General features: G+C 50.7%; 1 protein-coding gene across 1 annotated transcript in view; it reads left to right on the top strand.

The window, feature by feature from the left end:
* Positions 1–9,062: 9,062 nt before the first annotated feature.
* The window catches only part of PTP4A3 (protein tyrosine phosphatase 4A3), a 53,001-nt gene continuing 43,728 nt past the window's right edge, over positions 9,063–18,335 (top strand). Inside the window, exon 1 of the mRNA XM_062570699.1 lies at positions 9,063–9,130. The gene's annotated coding sequence lies outside the window, so the exon portion shown is untranslated. The remainder of the gene's footprint in view (positions 9,131–18,335) is intronic.

Here is an 18,335-nt window from a genome sequence, read left to right as displayed (position 1 = left end):
TCTTATTTCTTTTCTCAGGTCATGAGCTCTTTGAGGCAGACAATATCTTTATGTTCTTTGTGAACATGCAGGATTCAGCAGAAAATGGTCCTGGGCCAGGATGCAGCCCTTTAGGCACCATGAGAATGAATGCAATCATTATGATCAGTCATTTTACATACGAAGTATATCCTCTGAGCAAAAATATTTGACAGGAAAGCTCGGTAGCACATGGGATAAGAGAAGGCAGACAGCATCTTTGGCCACTAGAGATGCCAGCATGTTCAAAGTCTTTGGTGTGTGCTCCTGACCTGCTGACAGCTTTCCTGCAGGGGAAAAAAGAGTAATAAAGATGACTCTAATGTTTTTAGTGTCAAAGCGCAACCCACACACAGAAAAATACATTTAGGCCACATTTTTAGTGATGGACATTGTGGGAATCCCCGAAGGCCCAGGTTGATCAGGTTCCCTCTGATCAGGTTGCTGTACCAGCAAGCAGTAAGATTTTCCTACTCTCAGAACGTACTCCCAGAACACCTCTGAGGCAGGGCACAAGAGGGAAAAGCAGCTCTTGCCTCTACAGGTGGGAAAAATAGACCCGGAGGAGCAGAGTGACCCAAGGTCCCACTACCCTAGACTCTGGAAAGGTCAGAAACTGAGCTGGCTCTTCCCAGACCATGGCTGATTCAGGGACAGACAAGCTTTGTATGCACTGGGAGCAGCTTTTACTCTTGGGGCCAGGCCAGTTCAGCAGTGTTTGCACAGTACTGCATCTGACCAATAAAGCTAGTCAGACCTGCTCCAGTCAGCCCACAGGCATCTCCATTCTAGGTCCTCTTGTGAGGTTAGATTGCTCCGAGTTGGAGTTTGCAGCCCTGGTCCTCACACTGCACTTACAAGCATACAAGACCACTGGCTCTTGATTTGCTTGACCAAGTGATCAGTAGGCATTTCCCGGAACCCTGTAAATCTGCCTTGCAAACTGGATGAATTTGCCACTTCTGCTGCAATGATCTCTTCCAGCCCTAAATGTCCATGATCCTATGATTAAAGCTTACTTTAATCTTCCTTTAAGGAGTGGGAGCTTGGAGTAATGAGTAACAGAAGCCTGAATACCCTGCCTGCTGCAATGACCTGACTTTGGAGACAGAAAAGCAGGAGCTACTTAGGACAGCAAAATCAACAAAATCTCTGATCCAGTTGGAGAAGTAGGATCAGTATCACTGTAATGCCCGTTTCTCAGATCAAATTATGTATGCCAAGGCTGAATTTGGCCCAGGATCGGTAGAAATAATAACAATTTAAAAAATAGAGTTACATCCCTCCAGCTTCTGGCCAAGGTGAAGTTCTCTGCTGTTCCTCTGAGATGACCAAGAGTTGGGCTTGGCACTTAAGGGGGTTCAGGTTGGGCAGAGGTCATGTATGCCTTTGCATGTGATTCTCCCTCCAGCCTGAAAATTGTTCCCATGCTTTTCCTCACCCTCCACTCCCACAGAAAAACCTAACTGGAAATGCATATTTCAAAGTTACGTTTCTAAGACTGCTTTGTAATAAGTAAAGCAGGAGGAATTTTTTAAGCATAGCTTTGCTAGAAGTTCACTGCTCTTACCTCACCCTTCGGTGTCAGTATCCGGACATCCGTTTGTTCACAAATTCCTTCAGCAATCTGCAGTTCCTCTTGAATTTGCCTTTTTGTGGTGTTTGTTTCTTTGCCATTCTTAAACAAACCATTGGCAGTTACTATGGTAATGTGCTCCATTCTTTCTCTCTTCTCTCTAAAAATCTATTTCTATTTAGCAGGCTTTTAAAGAAACTCTATTTATACTCTTGTTATCCTGCCCTGCTCCCTTGCAGTCAGACAAGAGCAGGAATGGACTAGTGTATTAACTAGCCTATGTTACTAATTACAGCCATCCAAAAACACAAGAGTAAGCCATCAAAATCAAACCTGTGACCTTCATCAGGAGATGTTCTGTTTCTTACACGAATGAAAAGGAAACCTCAGACAACAGCACACCATACGCACCAAAGGGAACCAACGCTAGTAGGGTCCAGTCCCACCTTCACACCCACCAGTAGTGCTGCAAATCCCCAGAAACAGCGGTCACATGAAAAAACAGCACCGCTGTCACTGCAGAAAGCTTCGACCTTTCATCCTTTCTCAGTTTCAGTTGTTTGTCTACTTTTCCAGTAATTGGATAAAGGGAAAAATATGAGCTGTGCTCCTTTTTTCTTCCGACTCTGTAAGAAGGGCTCCCTGCCTCTCTACGCTATCTCATTTCTAAATCTCAGGGCTATTAGCAAACATCAAGGTGTATTTCCTTAAGGCTCATTATATAATTTAAATGTACAGTTTACAATTTATCTTAACACTTTGCTGAAGCAGTAGCTGTCTCAATTTTTACCATGGCAGCTTTTCTCCTATTGTTTTTCTGGCATTTCTGTTAATAAAAAGAAATGACTGAAACAGTGCAAGTACAATTTGGTTCCCTTCTCTATTGAGAAGTTTCACCTGCATGGTCAGACTTGTGCCAGAAACCACATGTTTTTTGGTCATCTTTAGGGTGTTCCAGGAAATATACTGTCAACAGATCTCAATTTTTGAGTAGGAAAAGCAAGTGGGAGAAAGAATCCCCAGCCCTTCCCTTCCTCCTTCCACATAAAGGCAGTTTTCAGGACTTCTTCATTGATAAAGAATGATCCCAAATGTCATAAATCCATTTTCTCCTCTCTTGCTGTCTCTATGACTGGGACAACGTAAGGAACTCTGTGCTCTCAGTGTGACGCACCAAAAAGGGTTAAGATGTGTAAAACTACTGCCTCAGTAAGCTTCTAGCTAAAGTGTCCTGTCCCCGGGGTAGGATCAGTGTATGAGAATTTGCTCAGATCATGTAATGTTTGTAACTTGATTTCCTGCCGGAAAGCTTCAGTGGGTGGAGTTTCTGCTGAACCAGACAGAACTAGAATTATTTCCTTCTCCAGATTGCTTGTGCATGTCCAGTCAAGCTCAACTGATTTAATAGCAACCGGCTCGTTTCCCCACCACCCCACCCCTTCCCATTCACTTCTTGCAATGAAGAAAGGGGAGGTATGTGACAATCTTGCTGCCAGGGAGAACGCCTGAGGAGGTCGGACGATCCTCTGACCTCAGGCAAGTCCCGCTCTTTCTCTGCACCACTCATCCATCTCTCTTGCTATACATTGTGGAGAAAGGATGTCCCTAATGACCAGCCTGCTGCTCTATCGATTTCCTACATGATCTTAGGAAAGTAACTTAACCTCTGCCTGTCTCTGCTCCCTGTAAAATAGAGCAAAACTAAGGGGAGGCTTGGTCTCCCTGCTGCCACAGTCGGTGTCAAACCTGGCCCACCAGGACTGAAAGCAGGAACCATCCCAGGTGAAGCTTAAAAACCAGTCACGTGCAATTTTCTCTTGTAACAACATAGATCTGCCGTGGATTGCCACAGAGGAGTTTTTAACTTTTATCTGCAAGGAAGAACTGCTCTGCTGTCTCTCACACTCCCAATTGAAAACCAGGTTCACTCATCCCCCCTGCCTCCACCACCCCAGGAACCATGAGGTTTCCTTCACGTTTGTCCCTGAGCAAAACAGAGCAACCTCAGAATGGCCAGATCTTGCTCCAAGTGCTTGTTTTTTTAAAACAAAGTTCCAGGTTTCAGCTAATCTACTGTCCAAGTGACCTAACCAGAACAGGATGCTTTTGCCTATAACAAGAGCATCCACACAGGAATGAATCCATGCCCAGCCAAGCTGAGATCCTATGGATCCCATAGGAGAACTAGTCAGCAGCCCAGCCCCAGGATATACCTCATGTACAGCTCCAGGACTCTGCTGGCTTGAATGGTGCCAGTTACCTGGGATTCAGCTGGTAATCTGGACATCTCATTACCAAAGTCAATATGAGAGTGGGTGAGCTCCCTTCTCAGCCTACTTTCAGCAACACCCCTATCCTTTTGAAAGTCCTTTCTAGAGACAAGAGTGAAGAAAATCACCCTGACAGAAAGAAATGAAGCAATTTTTTTTATCTCACGGGACCCAGGAGGAAACTCCTCTGAGCCACAAAGACATTTCTGAGCTCCGTGTTTCTCACCCTTTTCCAACTGCCATCTCCACAGCAGCCTATCAGCAGCAGAGCTTGTCTCTGCCAGAGCACAGGTGCCCAGCACCTGGGGCACACCTTCTTCCCCCTCACACTGATGGTATCATGTGCTTAGGATGTGTCTACAGTCTTAGTCGGTAGAGCTGGTTATACATAATAGTCCTTTCCTTCCTTTGGGCTGGCTAAGTCTGGAGGCCTGGGTGTGAGACAAAAAGTGGGCCTTGCTGCTTATCATAAAGATAAGGAAGATTATGTGAATACGTCCTTTAATGAGGGTGAAAAATGTGTTTTGAATAGGCAGATGAGGTTGGTCACAGATAATTTCCGGTAGTGAACAGGGCTCTTGCTGAACATACCCAGGTTTCTAGGGCCTAACAGAAAGGGGTATGGATGGGGCAGCCAGCTGTGCCCCCACCAACTTCCTTAAACTGAAGGACTACACCTTTTGGGAAAAACAGGACAAACTTTAGGACCATAGCCTGTAGCATCACTAAAAGGATTATCACAGAGATCTAAATTTCAAATCTTCATCTATTACTGTTACTCTCCCCACCACCATCTCTCATATGCGTAGGAATGCATATGCTTTTGTTTTCTTGACTGCAAGCATTTTGCAGACCACCTTCAGACATGGTGGGGGCCACCAGTAGCGCAGGGACCGCATGTGAAGAAACCCCGCCCTAGAAGACCCATTTTGCCTTTCCTGATGTGCTTAAAACGCCATTCCATGCTGTAGCGCCTGCAAAAATTTAACCATATTTTCAACCCAGGCAAAAGCCCTAGCCTATGCCCTCTGCCTGAGAAAGCAGAACTGAGCATCAACTGCATTGGAGAGCAGCTATAATAATCCAGGCTATCTGCAGCACTCAGTAGTGACAGCTTCATAGCCTCCCCCATCTCTCTTTCATGCAAATGCAACCTCCTAGTTTCTATGTCTAGTTCTTGCTGGTCTGAAATCTTTCTTGGTTATTAATACCTGGGGAATCTGTGAAATGCACAAACAAGGTTTTGATGAGTGTGGGAAAAAGAAAGGCGTTTCCACGTATGGATGAACTTCAGTTTCGCTCGTGTACTGAATACAACTCAATTAGTCAGTGCCTTCAAGTGAATTCCAAGTGTTGGTCCAGCAGTAAATGACCCTTCCTGAACAGGTAATGCTGCCTTTTCAGCTTCTCCTGAAGGAAAAGCTAACTTAAAAAGAAAAAAAGACAATCTGAATGAGAACATTTGCATAGTTTTTTCTTTCCTCAGCTCTCCTAGAAAGAAAAAGCATCCACTAGGCACTGTACAGCAGCTTCTGAGACCTCTGCAAGCTGGAGAAAATGAGGTTCCTTGTAGTGTAGGTGAACATGATATTTGTGTTAAGACTGGTGCCTGGAAACCTCTTCCAGATGTTGTACTCCCAGAGGAACAGAGCACACTAAGTGCTCCACCAGTCCCCTTGCTCTGTTATCTTCCACCTGTAGACTACACTGTCAAACTTTGTTTCATCTGTAGACTCATGTGGCCTGTGGAGAAATGCAGAAGGATATTGTAAAAAGTCTGCCACTTTAGGAATAACGTAGCTCACCTGCAGCATAAGCTTCAAACCTCCTGTTAGTTTTATGGAGAGACTTTGGAGAGTTGACTAACCATGAACAGCATTTAAAGCATTTAGTGGTCTGTTTTTCTTCAGCTGCTGGGGGAATTCTTATCCCCAGGTGCAAAAGCCCAAAGTGAGGCTCTACTGAAACAACATTTTTTTTTTCCCTCCCCATTCCCAAGGACAAAGTGACAGGAAGTGGTTACATTTATCTGGTTGGAACTTGAATTCAGAACTCGCAATATGCTACTTACCATGATGCATGGCAATAAAATTTGCTTTCAGGACTATCTGAAGCCCCAGCCAATTTCTCTAAAATTTAATAAACAATTCAGGCCTAACTTTTAAGTCATTTCTGAGTCAAAAAAATTGCACGTGGTTTTGATGACTAAAGAAAAATACCTGGTGTGGAGAGTCAAGATACTGACTTCAGTGGATGAGAAACTCAGTGAAGAATTTGCTCACTTTAAACTGTTAGTGGATGGGAAGAAAGCATCAGTGTTTAGACATTAACAGTGACATACCAGGAATCTCTGTTTTATTTCCTACTCTGGAGGAGTCGCTACTCCCGCAACCTTTTCAAAACAGAATTATCACTTTTCTGCTGCTTCCTCCGCTAACACAGCAGCTGTGAGAAGTATTGTTGGCAGATGGCAAAGAACAGGCTTTTTTTTTCTCCATCAGTTCACTGTTACGGTGCTCTGGCTTGAACAAAGCTGTATTTTGATGAAACGGAAAGGACAGGAGAGGTAGTGAAGGGCCATGGAGAAAAAGATTAAAGAAACTCAGATAAAGCAGGTATATGGATGTCATTTCAATCCTTCCTGCGAACATGGAAGCTGCACGGTCTTGATCCAAGAAGGCATCCTAGCTATAATACAAGTAGTTTGACAAGACACACATATTAAAACATGGTCAGGCCTTCCACTAACTCTAAAGGGAGATACAACCCTCTAGGATTAGTATCTGCACAGAGGTTAGTTGTTCCACGTTGCTTTTCAGTGCATTACATTGAAAAGCGTGCTCAAAGATGTTAACATGCACAGGAAATTGTCAATATTCATGCTGAAAATCCATTCAAAATCAGGAAATTACAGCTAACATGAAGCCCATTTGATCCTCTTAAGGCAGTGACCTGATTGTAGAACCATTTCTCTCTGCTACTGCCTGTTTTTCTAAAACACAGAGAAACGAGGCAGGGCTCAGTTGCCTTCAGAAGATAGATTTAGGCTTGACAGGAAACTTGAAGGTGTTACTCAGGTTTTACATCAATTTTTAATGCGTTCATTTTCCTTTCAGCTTACAGCAGACAAATGTTCACCTACCGAAGAGCAGCAGCATAACCGGTACAATTTACACCCCCAGCCGTGAAGCTAAGCTTTCAGACACAGCAAGCCTTGGGCCTCACCCATGCAAGAAAGATCAAGCTGGGTTTGACAGCACTTCTGAGGCGGTGTGGTGGAGGCTCACGCTGTTGCCCCTTTTTCTTCTGCCAGAGCTGTCAAGCTGAGATTCTGCTTGAGTGCTAAAATTTGCCATGTGACATTTTCAATGGTAAGAAAATAACAGCTTGCCGAATAGCACTCTCAGGTTTTCCACTAAATAAAAACAGATTACTGGCATTTACTGCATCTGAAAGAGAGGCGGGTATGTCATACTAACAAACAGTGAAGGATGCAGAAAAACAAACACATTCACTCAGAGCCAAATGCAGTTCCCCATCATGCCTGGGAATCCCCACGGAAGGAAAGGGATCCTGCTGTTTTAACAAGAAGGGATTTGACCAAAAATACCAAACTAACTAGAGCAGCTGCAAAGTTGTTTTTCTGTGTGCTGGGGCTTTTTTGTTTGTTTGTTTCAGTTTTCAATTTTTTGCTTTTAAAGAAAACATTTGACAGGGTTGCAGGCTGGTTTCTCAGACAGACCTGCAGAGGACTGTTTTTCTCCAGAGCTTTCACGAAGCTACGCCAGAGTGATTCAAGCATCACCGAAAGCCACAGTCTGAATATTTCATTAAAGCATTAGTGTGATTAACATAATTTTCTCACTTAGAAAAAATGGCTTGAGAATCAAACAGCAAAACCTAAATGTCAACAGCAAGGGAGATAACAGTTTTGTTTGCGTTTTCGGTGGAGTACTGCAAGACACGGATTTGCTGACGGCTCATAAAAGGTTGTGCTTACGTGATGGCCTTTCCCTCTAAAGAGCAGGGGGAAGGAGAGGGTAGGAGTGCTGCTGGGTATCCTCCAAACTAGCTGCCTAATTTAGGACTTGCAGAAATTCGGGGCCTCTGATACTCTCTGAAGTCGGTTAACAGATTCAGAAGTCTTAGCAAAGGAGCAAAATTTTTATAGACACCTCTACACACACGCCGCACTTGCATTAGACTATTTTATATAGGAATTGGGTTAAAACTGCCCTCCGCCCTTTGCCGATTTTGCTCGCGGTATTACGAAATTGTGAACCTCCTCTTTCCTTTTTCTTCTTTTCCTGTGGAAAAGACACCCCGGATGTCAAATCTGCCTTTCCCGGGTGGGCTTGCTGCAGGTCTCAACGGGTCGGCCCCTAACCAAGGAGGAGGCCTGCTGACCCCCTTACCCAAGTACGACCCCCTTACTCGGTTCGTCCCCTCTCGTAACATCCCCTAACGCCCGCGGAGCAATGGTTCGGTTAAAAGACCCCTCCCCACTATAAATCAGAAATAAGCAATTGAATCAAGCGGAGCGCTCAGGCGCTCGAACTCATTTGATTTACGGCAAAAAAAAAGGCCGCAGCAGCAACCCCCCGCCAGGCCCTGAGCTGCGAAGCGGCGGCGGGGCGGGGGGAGCCGCCAGGTGACACCGGTGCCGCCCGCCTTCATCCCCCGCCGCTAAGGGAAGCCACGATACGTTAAATTCATCCCTTATATTTAGATTTACCGCTTAGGGCGCTGCAGGCCTTCCTGCTGCCCCCCCACACACCCAGACTCCGCACCTGGCCCCACCCCCTCCGCCCGCAGCCACGCCCCTCCGCCCGCAGCCACGCCCCTCCCTCTAGCCTCGCCCAGTGAGCCTCGCTGAGCCCCGCCCCTTGCCCTAGCCACGCCTATCCACTGCCCCTGCACCCTCTGGCCACGCCCCACTCTCTGGCCACGCCCATTTCTATACCCCGTTCTCTAGCCCGTCCCCTCCTTGGCCACGCCCCCTCTTAGCCCCCGCCCCTTCCCCGGCCCCTCCCCCTCGCCGCCTGGCGCCCGACGCCCCCTCGCTATTGGCTGTCCCGCGTCCCACGTGACGCCGCGGCGGGCGGGGCCGGCTCGGCGGCGGGGCGGGGCTCGGCGGCGGGGCGGGGCGGCGGCGGCGCGCGCGCGCGCGCGGGCGGGCGGGGGCCGGCGGCGGCTGCATGTGCGGCGGCGGCGGGCGCGGAGCGGAGCGGGCAGCGCAGCCGGGCCGGGCCGGGCCGGCGAGCAGGTCGGTGTGCGGCGACGACGACGACGAGGGGGTGTCCACGGGGCCTGGTAACGGCGCTGCCCGCCGCGTGCGTGGCCTGGGGGGCCTACGCGGCGCTGCACGGTGCATTCACGGCGTGGCGTGGCTTGGTACGGCACGGCACGGCACGGCGGTGGGTGACGGGGAGGGCAAAGCGTGCGCGGCTTGGCGCGGTGCGGTCAGGGCGGGGGTGTCCGTGCGCCGCGGTGCGCGCTGCGGCCGCGGTGGCGGGGGAGCCGTGCGCGGCTTTGCACGCTGCAGTAACCCCGGCGGCCGGAGGAGGGGGGTGCACGGCGCTGCACTGTGCAGTAGCGCCGGCGGCTGCGCCCGGCCGTGCACGCTGCGGTAACGGAGGCGGCAGGAGCGCGGGAGGGGTGGCCGTGCACGGAGTTGTCCGCTGCAATAACCGCCCACCCTCGACGGCAAGGTAGGGGGGGCCGTGCAGGAGGCTGCGGTAAGCCTCGTGGTGGCAGTGGGGGTCGTGCACGGCGCTGCATGCTGCAAAAATGCTGGCGGTGGCGGCAGGGGCCGTGCACGGCGCTGCAGTAAGCGTGGAGGCAGTGGGGGTCGCGCACGGCGCTGCAATAATCCTGGCGGACCCGGTGTGCGCGGCGCTGCGCGCTGCAGCCGTCCCGGCAGCTCTCCGGCAGGTGACCGCCGCGCCGCGCTGGTGGGCGTCGAACGCGCGGGCCGGCAGCGGGGCCGCGGATCGGGAACCGCGACAGCCCGTCTGCGCCGGGCTGACGACCCTTGTCCCGGCCTGCTCGTCTCGCTGGGGCTTCGGGAGGTCGAGGGGCCGCGGCGTGCAGCTGGGCGGATCGCTTTGGAGAAGGGCCCTCTCTGCAGTGCCACGTTCCACGGTACCTAAGGTGGTTTTTGTGAGCGACTGCAATTGCTAATCCCAGCAATCGGCTGAAATCGGGCAAGTTTATGCTGCTGCCAGTTTCCGGTTAATTCAGCTGCGGCTTTGCCTCCCTGCTCAAGGGAGCCGAAATGTGAGTGGGGCGAATGAGCGTCGGGAGTTCGGGGCTTGGCTGTGCGTGCAAGCGTGGCATCACCCTTGCCAAAAGGGGATCAGCAACAAAACGGGGCCTGAAACGAAGCCTTCGTATTTATTGATAGCAGTGGAAAAAGTGAAAGTCTAGGCAAATAGTGGCAGTACCTTGTTTATATATAAAATACCAAATATCTCCCTGCCCTGTTGTAAAATCAGTTTAAATTCCACAGTTTTATTGATTACTAAGTTTCTGGTCTCATCGCTGCTGATACTGCACGTTGGAGTACTCCTGGGGGATTTAAGGTTGGGGATGGTAGACCTGCAGCACCAGTCGCGATATACCGCTGGTGACTTACTCATCTGTTGTCAGTAGGCTTCAGAGTTAACAGCTCAGAGATTTTCTACAAGCACACCAAAGCTCATGTTTGGCCAGATGTCTTGAGAGCAGGTTGCCCAAGCGTTTGCCTGGCAGAAAGCTGGAAAAGCAGGAAAGCCTGATGGGCTCCTGGCCCCGTGCGTGGGGACGCTCAGAGGTGCCTCACCCCTTGCTCGGGCAGCTGCGGAGGAAAGCGAGCTCCAGATTAGCTGCTGCCGAGAGGGGCTGGTGGGGCGAAAGGGAGAGCTTGAACAGCAACGTGGAGATGGGATTAGGAGCGCTTGTGACTCAGTATGTGGCATCTCTGAATGGATCCTAACGGAGTCCCGTGTCCTCTGCACCCTCCCGCCCCGGGGTCGGATAGCTGCAGGCTGCATAAAATGTGTAGAGAGAGAGAAGTAGGGAAGTGCACCAATTTAAATTGCACCAATTAATTCAAAAACTGCCCCAGAAGGTGGTGCATAAAAGTGATTTATCAACCCTTTAGAGAGCTGGCGCGGGTGCTGTCCGCAGGGAATTACCCGGCGGCAGGATTTCCCTTCCATTTTTTTTTCACTGCAAAAGGGGCCAGCCACGTTTCGAAATATTTCCCGAGAGCGGGGCGAAAAAGCTGCCTCTGGCGGAGGCTGCCCGGAGCCGACGTCCGCGGCACGCCGCGTCGGCGCGGCCCTTCCTCCGGGCTCATAGCGACGTCCTTGCTCGATGCGCTGGACTGAATACTGTTGCTTTGCAGAATGCAATGCTTCTGTAATGTTCACCGGGCTGGAAATATGGAAATAGCTTTTTTTTTTTTTTTTTTTTTTTTTTTAGTACGGCTTGATAGCTTAAAAATCACTCGCCGGCATCAGTCAAGGCGGTTTCTCGTTGGCGTCTGCCGGTGTCGGCCCCTTGAACAGGCTTCTCGCTTCCGAACGCGGAGACCTCTATGTAGAAACCTCTAAAAACTGCATTTAAGTCTGGTCGTGGAAGAGGGAAGCGAGTTTTCCCCGCCTCTCGGCGAGAAGCCGGTCAGGTTTGCAGCCGTAAACGAGGTCCGGACGAAGGGAGGGGGGAAAGCAGCATCCTTCAATCCGTGAAGAGAAAGTTTGAATTTTGCCACAGCTCTGCCTTTAAAAATTAGCCAATGTGAAAGGCAATCTGACTTAAAAATAATAATAATAACTAATAATAATAAAGGCTCATGCTTTTTTTAAGTCTGCACCCCTTCCGGCTTAGATTTTGCTTGCTTGCATGACGAATCGTCACAAACTCTTTTAATTTTGCAAAAATCTTTTAATTAATTAATTGAGGTTTCTGGGCTCGGCCGGGAGCGAGGCCCAGGGTGGGAGTCTGTGAGGTTCCTCGCTGGTGGCTCCTGGGACGGTTCCCGAGTGCAGCCGCGTGTGCCCCCTTCCCACCACCACCCTTGTTCCTCCCCACCGGTTTCCAGGTCCGAGCAGGAGGTATGAACGCGGTGGGGGGTGTCCGCAGCTGTGCGGGGTCTGTACCCAAATGTTTCCCTGGAAGGCAAATTTTTATCTTTTTTTTTTAATATATATTTTAGCGTGAATCTCTTGTATCTGAACTGTGTGGATGTCAGGTCGAGTGTCCCGTGGCTCGGGGCAATGGGGGGAGAAGCAGGGGCAGGGTCCGTTTTACGTGCAAACGTCCCCGCGGCCACATCGCCTCCGATGGACGGTAAATTCTCACCCCTGCGGTAGTTCCCGGCTTTGCCTGGAGCTGGCTTTGCTTTGACTCTTCTCTTTTTCCTGAAGCTTTGGAGACAGGCGCTTGCTCGAGGGTGAGCGGATGAAGGACCACAGACCGGCCCGGGGTTGCTGGAGGCGCTGGCGGCATGCGCTGGGGTGCAGCGAAGCACACTGGCCTCCTTGTCCCCTGTCCCTCTGCTTCTCCTCGACGTCCTAGCAGGGTCGAAGGGTGTCCTCGGGCCTGTCCACTGTGGGACTTTCCCTGGCCTGGTGTTGAGGAGAAAGAGGAGAGAAACAGAAACCCTGAGGACGAGCTGGGAGGTCTCCAAGAGGGCTTTGGAAAGTGTTTGCTTTTGCAAAAGCTGAGGGTGTCCTCCTTCCAGATGCAATGTCTGGGGAGGCCACGTGACCTCTGAGATACAGAAGTAGAATAGTCTTTTTTTTTTTTTTAATACTATTTTTATTTCTATTTTAGCATGGCCAATTCTTTGCTCTTACCATTTAACCTTAACCAAAAGCTCACCTCCCACACCTTCAAAATAGGGCAAGACTGCAGAGCATTTGCTTTCTTTTTTTTTCCCTTAATTCAGGAAATTAAGATAGTTGGGGAAACGAAGGTGTGGGTATCACAGTGGCAGACCTGATAGGCTGAGGGGTCAGCACGAGTTGGATCCGAAGGGCTGGCCTGGCCATATGGCCAAGCAGCAGACTGCTTCCTTGTCGCACCCCAGGAGCACCTCCAAGCCCGCTGGGGAGAGGGGAAGGGGACTGCAGTTGCATGAGACAGAGATCCTGAGGTTGATGAGGACCAGCCTTTCTTTCCTACTTGTCTCCTCTGAGCTTGCAGGTAGTTTGGGGAGGCAAGTGCCAAGTTTGGACAGTTCCCAGCATGCCGGTGCTGACCAGTGCTGCTCAAGGGTGGACAAGTCAATCCGATGGCTTGTGCGGTGATAACGCAGTGTGTTGCTTGCAGAGCCTGACCCGTCTGTGGTGATGGGAGGGCTGCTGAGTATGCGTGCTTGAGGCTCTTGTGTACTGCTAATTCATTATAAAGTGTCTGTGTATGTGTGTTTTGACAGAAAGAATGTCCCTCCTGGCCACAGTATGCAAGGCCAGCTTGTTAAGAGCATAGGAGTTGGTCAGCAAACACTTGAAGTGGCACCCTAGGGAGTTTTGCACTGAAATGGAAAGGCCTATGTCCTTCAGATCTTTCCTTGTTGCCAAGTTTTTCCCTGCCACCCCCCACCAACCTGCCAGTCAACCCTTATTTCTGCTGTGTTTTTCCACAACTGTCTTTTTAGAGTGACAGCAACAACAAAAACAAACTCAGGGCTTCAGCACTTGGTGGTTTGATGTATATCAGCCAACCGTTGCCCTGTGGGTTTCTGGGTCCATTTGATTTGGGTGGATTGGTAGCTTCTACCAGAGACGCAGTGTGGTGCAGGTGGATTCGCAGCTGAGTGGTGGCAACAGATGGAGCTCATGGCTTTCCCCTTGTATCCCACTGACACACAAGTGTCGTGCTGGAGAGCTTGGTGCTCTGTCTCTTGCTTTGGACTGGACACGATGCGCCCATGTAGACAAGGAGCAGAGCAGTGCACCCACAGCCTTCCCTGTGCAATGGGGTAGGCAAGTATATTGGCTTTCCAGGAGGAACAGGCAAGTCTGTGGTCACTGACCTCACACACATCCTGATCCAACTGCTCTACCTTGATCTGTTGCCTCGTGGTGGCATCTCCCAATTCGTCCGTTCTTCAAGCAGGACTTACCACTAGCTCTGTGCACATCAGTCTATGTTCAGAGTCAGGTCTGCTATCAGAGACTTCACTCAGTAACCCTTTTTTTTAGCACAGAGCGCTTCTTATCAAGTAGTGGGAGCGGAAGCAGTTTGGCAAGGCAGCACAGCTTGTCTTGCCGTGGCTTGGTGCCAGAGTCTGGTGGCATATGATTTGTGCAGTCCTCTGAGCCTGCTGTCTTGGTGATGGGCTAGCAAAGCATATTCTGCAATGCCTCTTCATGGCATTGAGGTGGTCTGAGCAGCAGAGCGAGACTTTTTCAGCAGTGTACGCTTATTTTCCTAGTGTTGGCAGGTCATGGCTGGTTTTTGGACAGGCGAATGTGGTTACAAAGCAAGTGCGCTAAGCGGGGACAGCCTGCTGTTGAGACCAGCAGGTTGGATTGCCTTATAGAGACAACTCTGCCCTTACGCCAGGGAAGAAATAAGGTTGTGTTCAATTTTCAGCCCTCCTGGGTTTCAGCTGGCTTAAAAAAAGCAACTGTATCCAAACTAAGCAAGCTTGTGTCCTCATTAGTGGACCTGGGGGTTAATTTTCTTTACGTCCTACTGCTTCTAAGCAGACCAGCCGTGCAAAACAGTCATTCCCATTCAACTCTTATGAATGAAATCCGTTGGCAGGGTTCCCGACCGTGAGTTGTGACTTGGAGGGAGGACACTTGGTCAGCAGCGAGCATTGTCCGCCCTGCTGCTTTGAGGGTCAAGTTCCTGCTCAGCCGAAGGTTTCCTTCCCTTCCCCATCCAGAAAAGCATCATCCTTTCTGATGAAGCTCTGAGCAAGCTGGTCAGACCCTGCTTTGAGCAGGAGGTTGGGCTGAGGCCTCCTAAAGTCCCTTCCAGTCCAAGTTATCCTACGGTGGTCTGAATTGTCCTACTGTCCCACCGGTGGTGAGGAAGATGGTCGGGCAAGGGTGGCAATGATCTCCTGGCCGAGGGGACGGGGGGAAACGGGGCGGCCAGCGAGCGGGACGGCTCCGCTGCGCGCCGCAGCCGGCCTCGCGGAGATCTCTGCTCTGCACGTGTTCCCCAGCCGGGCGGACGCGCCGGGCCCCGCTCATGCTGACGGGGTCAGCAGCTGGGAAATCGCAGAGCAAAGTGCCTCCGCGGTAATTCCCAGCTGCCATTAAAGCGGCTTTAAAATAAATTCCCTCAAAGAGCAATTCCAAGTATTTAAGGGTTTGAACTTTCCAGAGAGGGGTTTGGGAGTTGTCGTCTACCACGCTGCACCACGGCACTGCGGAGAAAGGAGCTGAGGGAATCGGCCTTATTATCCCAGACTCGAGGAAACACTTCTTTATTTATTTGACTTTTTTTTTTTTTTTTTTTTTTTGGTTTGGGGTTTTTTATTTATTTATTTTTTAGGTTTTTTTTAGCTAGGCTGATGAGCCGTGCGCGCGATACGGCTGTCTGAAATGGAGCTGTGTTGGAAGCGGAGCTTCCATTACGCTCGGAAGCTGATTTGTTGAGATGCGGCGCTATTTTAGGCGCTGGGCATCTGGCAGGCAGCGTCCGCCCGCCTGTATCGGGCGACGAGGAGGGCTCGGCGACCCTTTCCTCGCCGGGCTACCTGCCCGGTGCCGCTTCCCTGGCGTCGCGGTCCGGCCGAGCACGGGGAGGATCGGCTCTCCTCGCCGCGCATTCCTTGTCCGGCTCTGCTTGGAAACGTGGGCATAACAGAAAACAAACTTTGCAGCAAGCTTTGCTCTCCCAGAGCTCCTGAAGCTTGCTTTTTTTAAAAAAAAAAAAAAAAAAAAAAAAAAAAAAAAAAAGCTTTGGATCAATGTGGTCTCTCTTTTTTTCTTTTTCCTTCTTCTCATGCTCAATAAAATTCTCATACCAAACCAGTAACCCCCGCTGCCCCTATTTCATTATTTTTTAAGGTGGTGTGAGGTTGGAGGGCGTTTAAGGGCAGGCTCCTCTGGCCTGGGTTCCCAGCTCTCTGCATCCCACTCCTCCTCGCCCTGTCAGTGCTAAATCACAGCTCTGTCCTTGCCTTGTTTGGAAGCCAGGAAAGCCGGGGCTTTTGGTGAGCAAACAGGAAGCTTTGCCTCTTCCCCTCTCCTCCACCCCAAAAGGTGCCCAGGCTCAGCCTGAAAAGGAGAAATGTTTTGCGCGGGAGGCGCCTGTCGCCGGAAAGCAGCGCTACCCAGAGATGTGCTAGGGAAAGTCCTGCTTGGTGATGCCCTCCAACCTGCTGGCTGCAGGTCCGTGAGCTCCGCAGCGTGTCGTGTCTCCTGCTTGTGCAAATAAATCCAGCTGCTAACCACTGGGGTCCCCAAGGAGCCCCTGGTTGAGGACTTGTCTCCAGTGATGCAGCTGCTCAACTAGAAGGAACATCTAATGATGTCCCTGCCATGATGTTCCCAAGGGTCTGGGAAGATGCACCTTGGAAGGGTTTCTCAGCGCTTCTTCTCTCCTGAGGCAGCTGTCCTGGCTGCTCCAGGAAAAAGGTTTTCACCCGAGTGTTTTTGAAGGAGGCGAGCAGAGCAAGCTGCGAGGCAGCCACCGCCTCGATGCCTGAGCGTGGTGGCACTGCTGTTGCTGTGGGCTTTGCCGGGCATCTGCCAGTCGCAGGGATGTGCCAGCACTGCCGGGAACAAGGCCAATTACCTCGAGTCAGGGAAAGCCAAACCTCCCCCTCTTCTTTCCCTGCAGCAAAGTTGCTGGGTCCCTGCCAAAGTGCCCTCTCCAGGGCCCTGCTGCGAGCGCAAATGCAAACGAGCAGCTCTGAAGGCCAACCGATTAAACCTGGTATTGGCATCAGCGCCGCATGCGACGCGGACGGTGGCAGCGGGGCCGTATCCAGGCGGAGAGCCAGCAGCCAGGCTCGCCTGTGCCTCTGCCCTCCACCCCGTCCCCAAGCGGGACTGCACCGTCCTTCCCTTTGCCCTTGCAGAGCCTGCTCGTAGGGGCACACACCTGCGTCCGAAATGAACCGCTTTGCCATAAAGCTGCGTTAGAAACCCGCTTGCAGTGGCTCCCAAGTTGTCGGGGCGTTGCGGTCGCCAGCGTGGCCCGGGGCAGAACGCGCCAGGCGTGACTTCCCCCGCGTGCTTTCCTACCAGGAGCGAACCGCTGCCAGCTCCGACTGAGTTGGCTGGGCTATTTGTGGGCTGCTCTTCCTGTGCTGCAGCCATGCCCCAAACTGCCCTTTGCTGCCTTTTAACTTTTTAATTAAAACTTTCTGTAATATATTTACCTTTCTTTTTTTGTTTTCCTGGCATGAAGATGGCGGAGCTGTCTCCCGCGTTGGGGGAAACGTGTCGCTGTTTGTAAGGATGGGGCAGGGAAACAGGAAAGACCTGCAATTTGCAGAAGGAAATTAGCCCCGTGTGAAGCAGAAGTGGGCTCTGTCCCTGTGCTGTCCCTCGGTTCGGATTCCCAGTCCAACGTTGCATCCCCTGGACCACACACTTAGCTCTCTTTTCCTCCCAAACTAATCCCTCCAGCCCCTTAGGCTTTTTTTGTTTTGTTTTTGTTGTTCCTCTCCGAATTCCTTCTGATTTGCGGGCTTGGTGCCAGCACACAGCACACCATAAAAAAGGGACATATTCTTCAAGCTTCCTTCTAGTACGGACCAGTTACACAAATAGCGACGCGCTTTACAAGTGGGTCTGATTTGCCCTTGCTGTTACTGAAATGTTTGTTGGATGCTTGGGGAATAGGGCTGCTGTCTTCAGAGAAGCTAAGTCAAATCTCACGGAGGGCCCGAAGCCCGAAGCCCAGCCAGTGCTGAAGCTTCTCCCTCCTCCACCCCGTTCTCCTGTCAGCTGGAAAAACAGAGCTGTGCCTTTTTTTTTTTTTTTTTTGCTCTAAATCTCTATGCAGTTTTCCCCTCTTCGAGAGGAAGCACAACTACAGCAGATGTGATTTGCATCCGCTAATATCCTGGTGTCGCAGGTGGGGCCTTGGTGCACGGGGTTGCAGCAGAAGACTCCGATCCTGGGCAGCTGAAGCAAGCCTCGGGACCGCCACGGACTTTGTCTGGTTTGAAGTCCGGTCCCCTGTTGTTGCAGGCAACCACGGCGTAAACCCCCTGCCAATTTCTTTCTTAAAACTAATGAGGCATTTGACTCTAGCAAGTCCTCCGGGAAAGCTGTTCAAGAGTCTTGCTGCTCTGCTAGTTAGAAACCACTCTCGTTTGCAGCCTAAATTTATTTGTGGGAGACTTGTATCTCTTTGGCCTTGGTCGTCTTGTACCATGTTGGCTTTTTGCTGCGATGGTCCTTTTCCCTTCTCTGGTATTTACCCTCTCGCAGCCTATGCAGAGTGCTGCAGTTCTGCCAACCTAAATAATCCCAGCTCTCCTAGTCCCGGCTTGAAACGTGGGC

Source organism: Rhea pennata, chromosome 2, assembly GCF_028389875.1.
Source record: "Rhea pennata isolate bPtePen1 chromosome 2, bPtePen1.pri, whole genome shotgun sequence".
In the NCBI taxonomy this organism is placed as follows: Eukaryota; Metazoa; Chordata; class Aves; order Rheiformes; family Rheidae; genus Rhea; species Rhea pennata.
The sequence above is the reverse complement of the archived record's forward strand: the minus strand, read 5'-3'. Positions and strand labels throughout refer to the sequence as shown.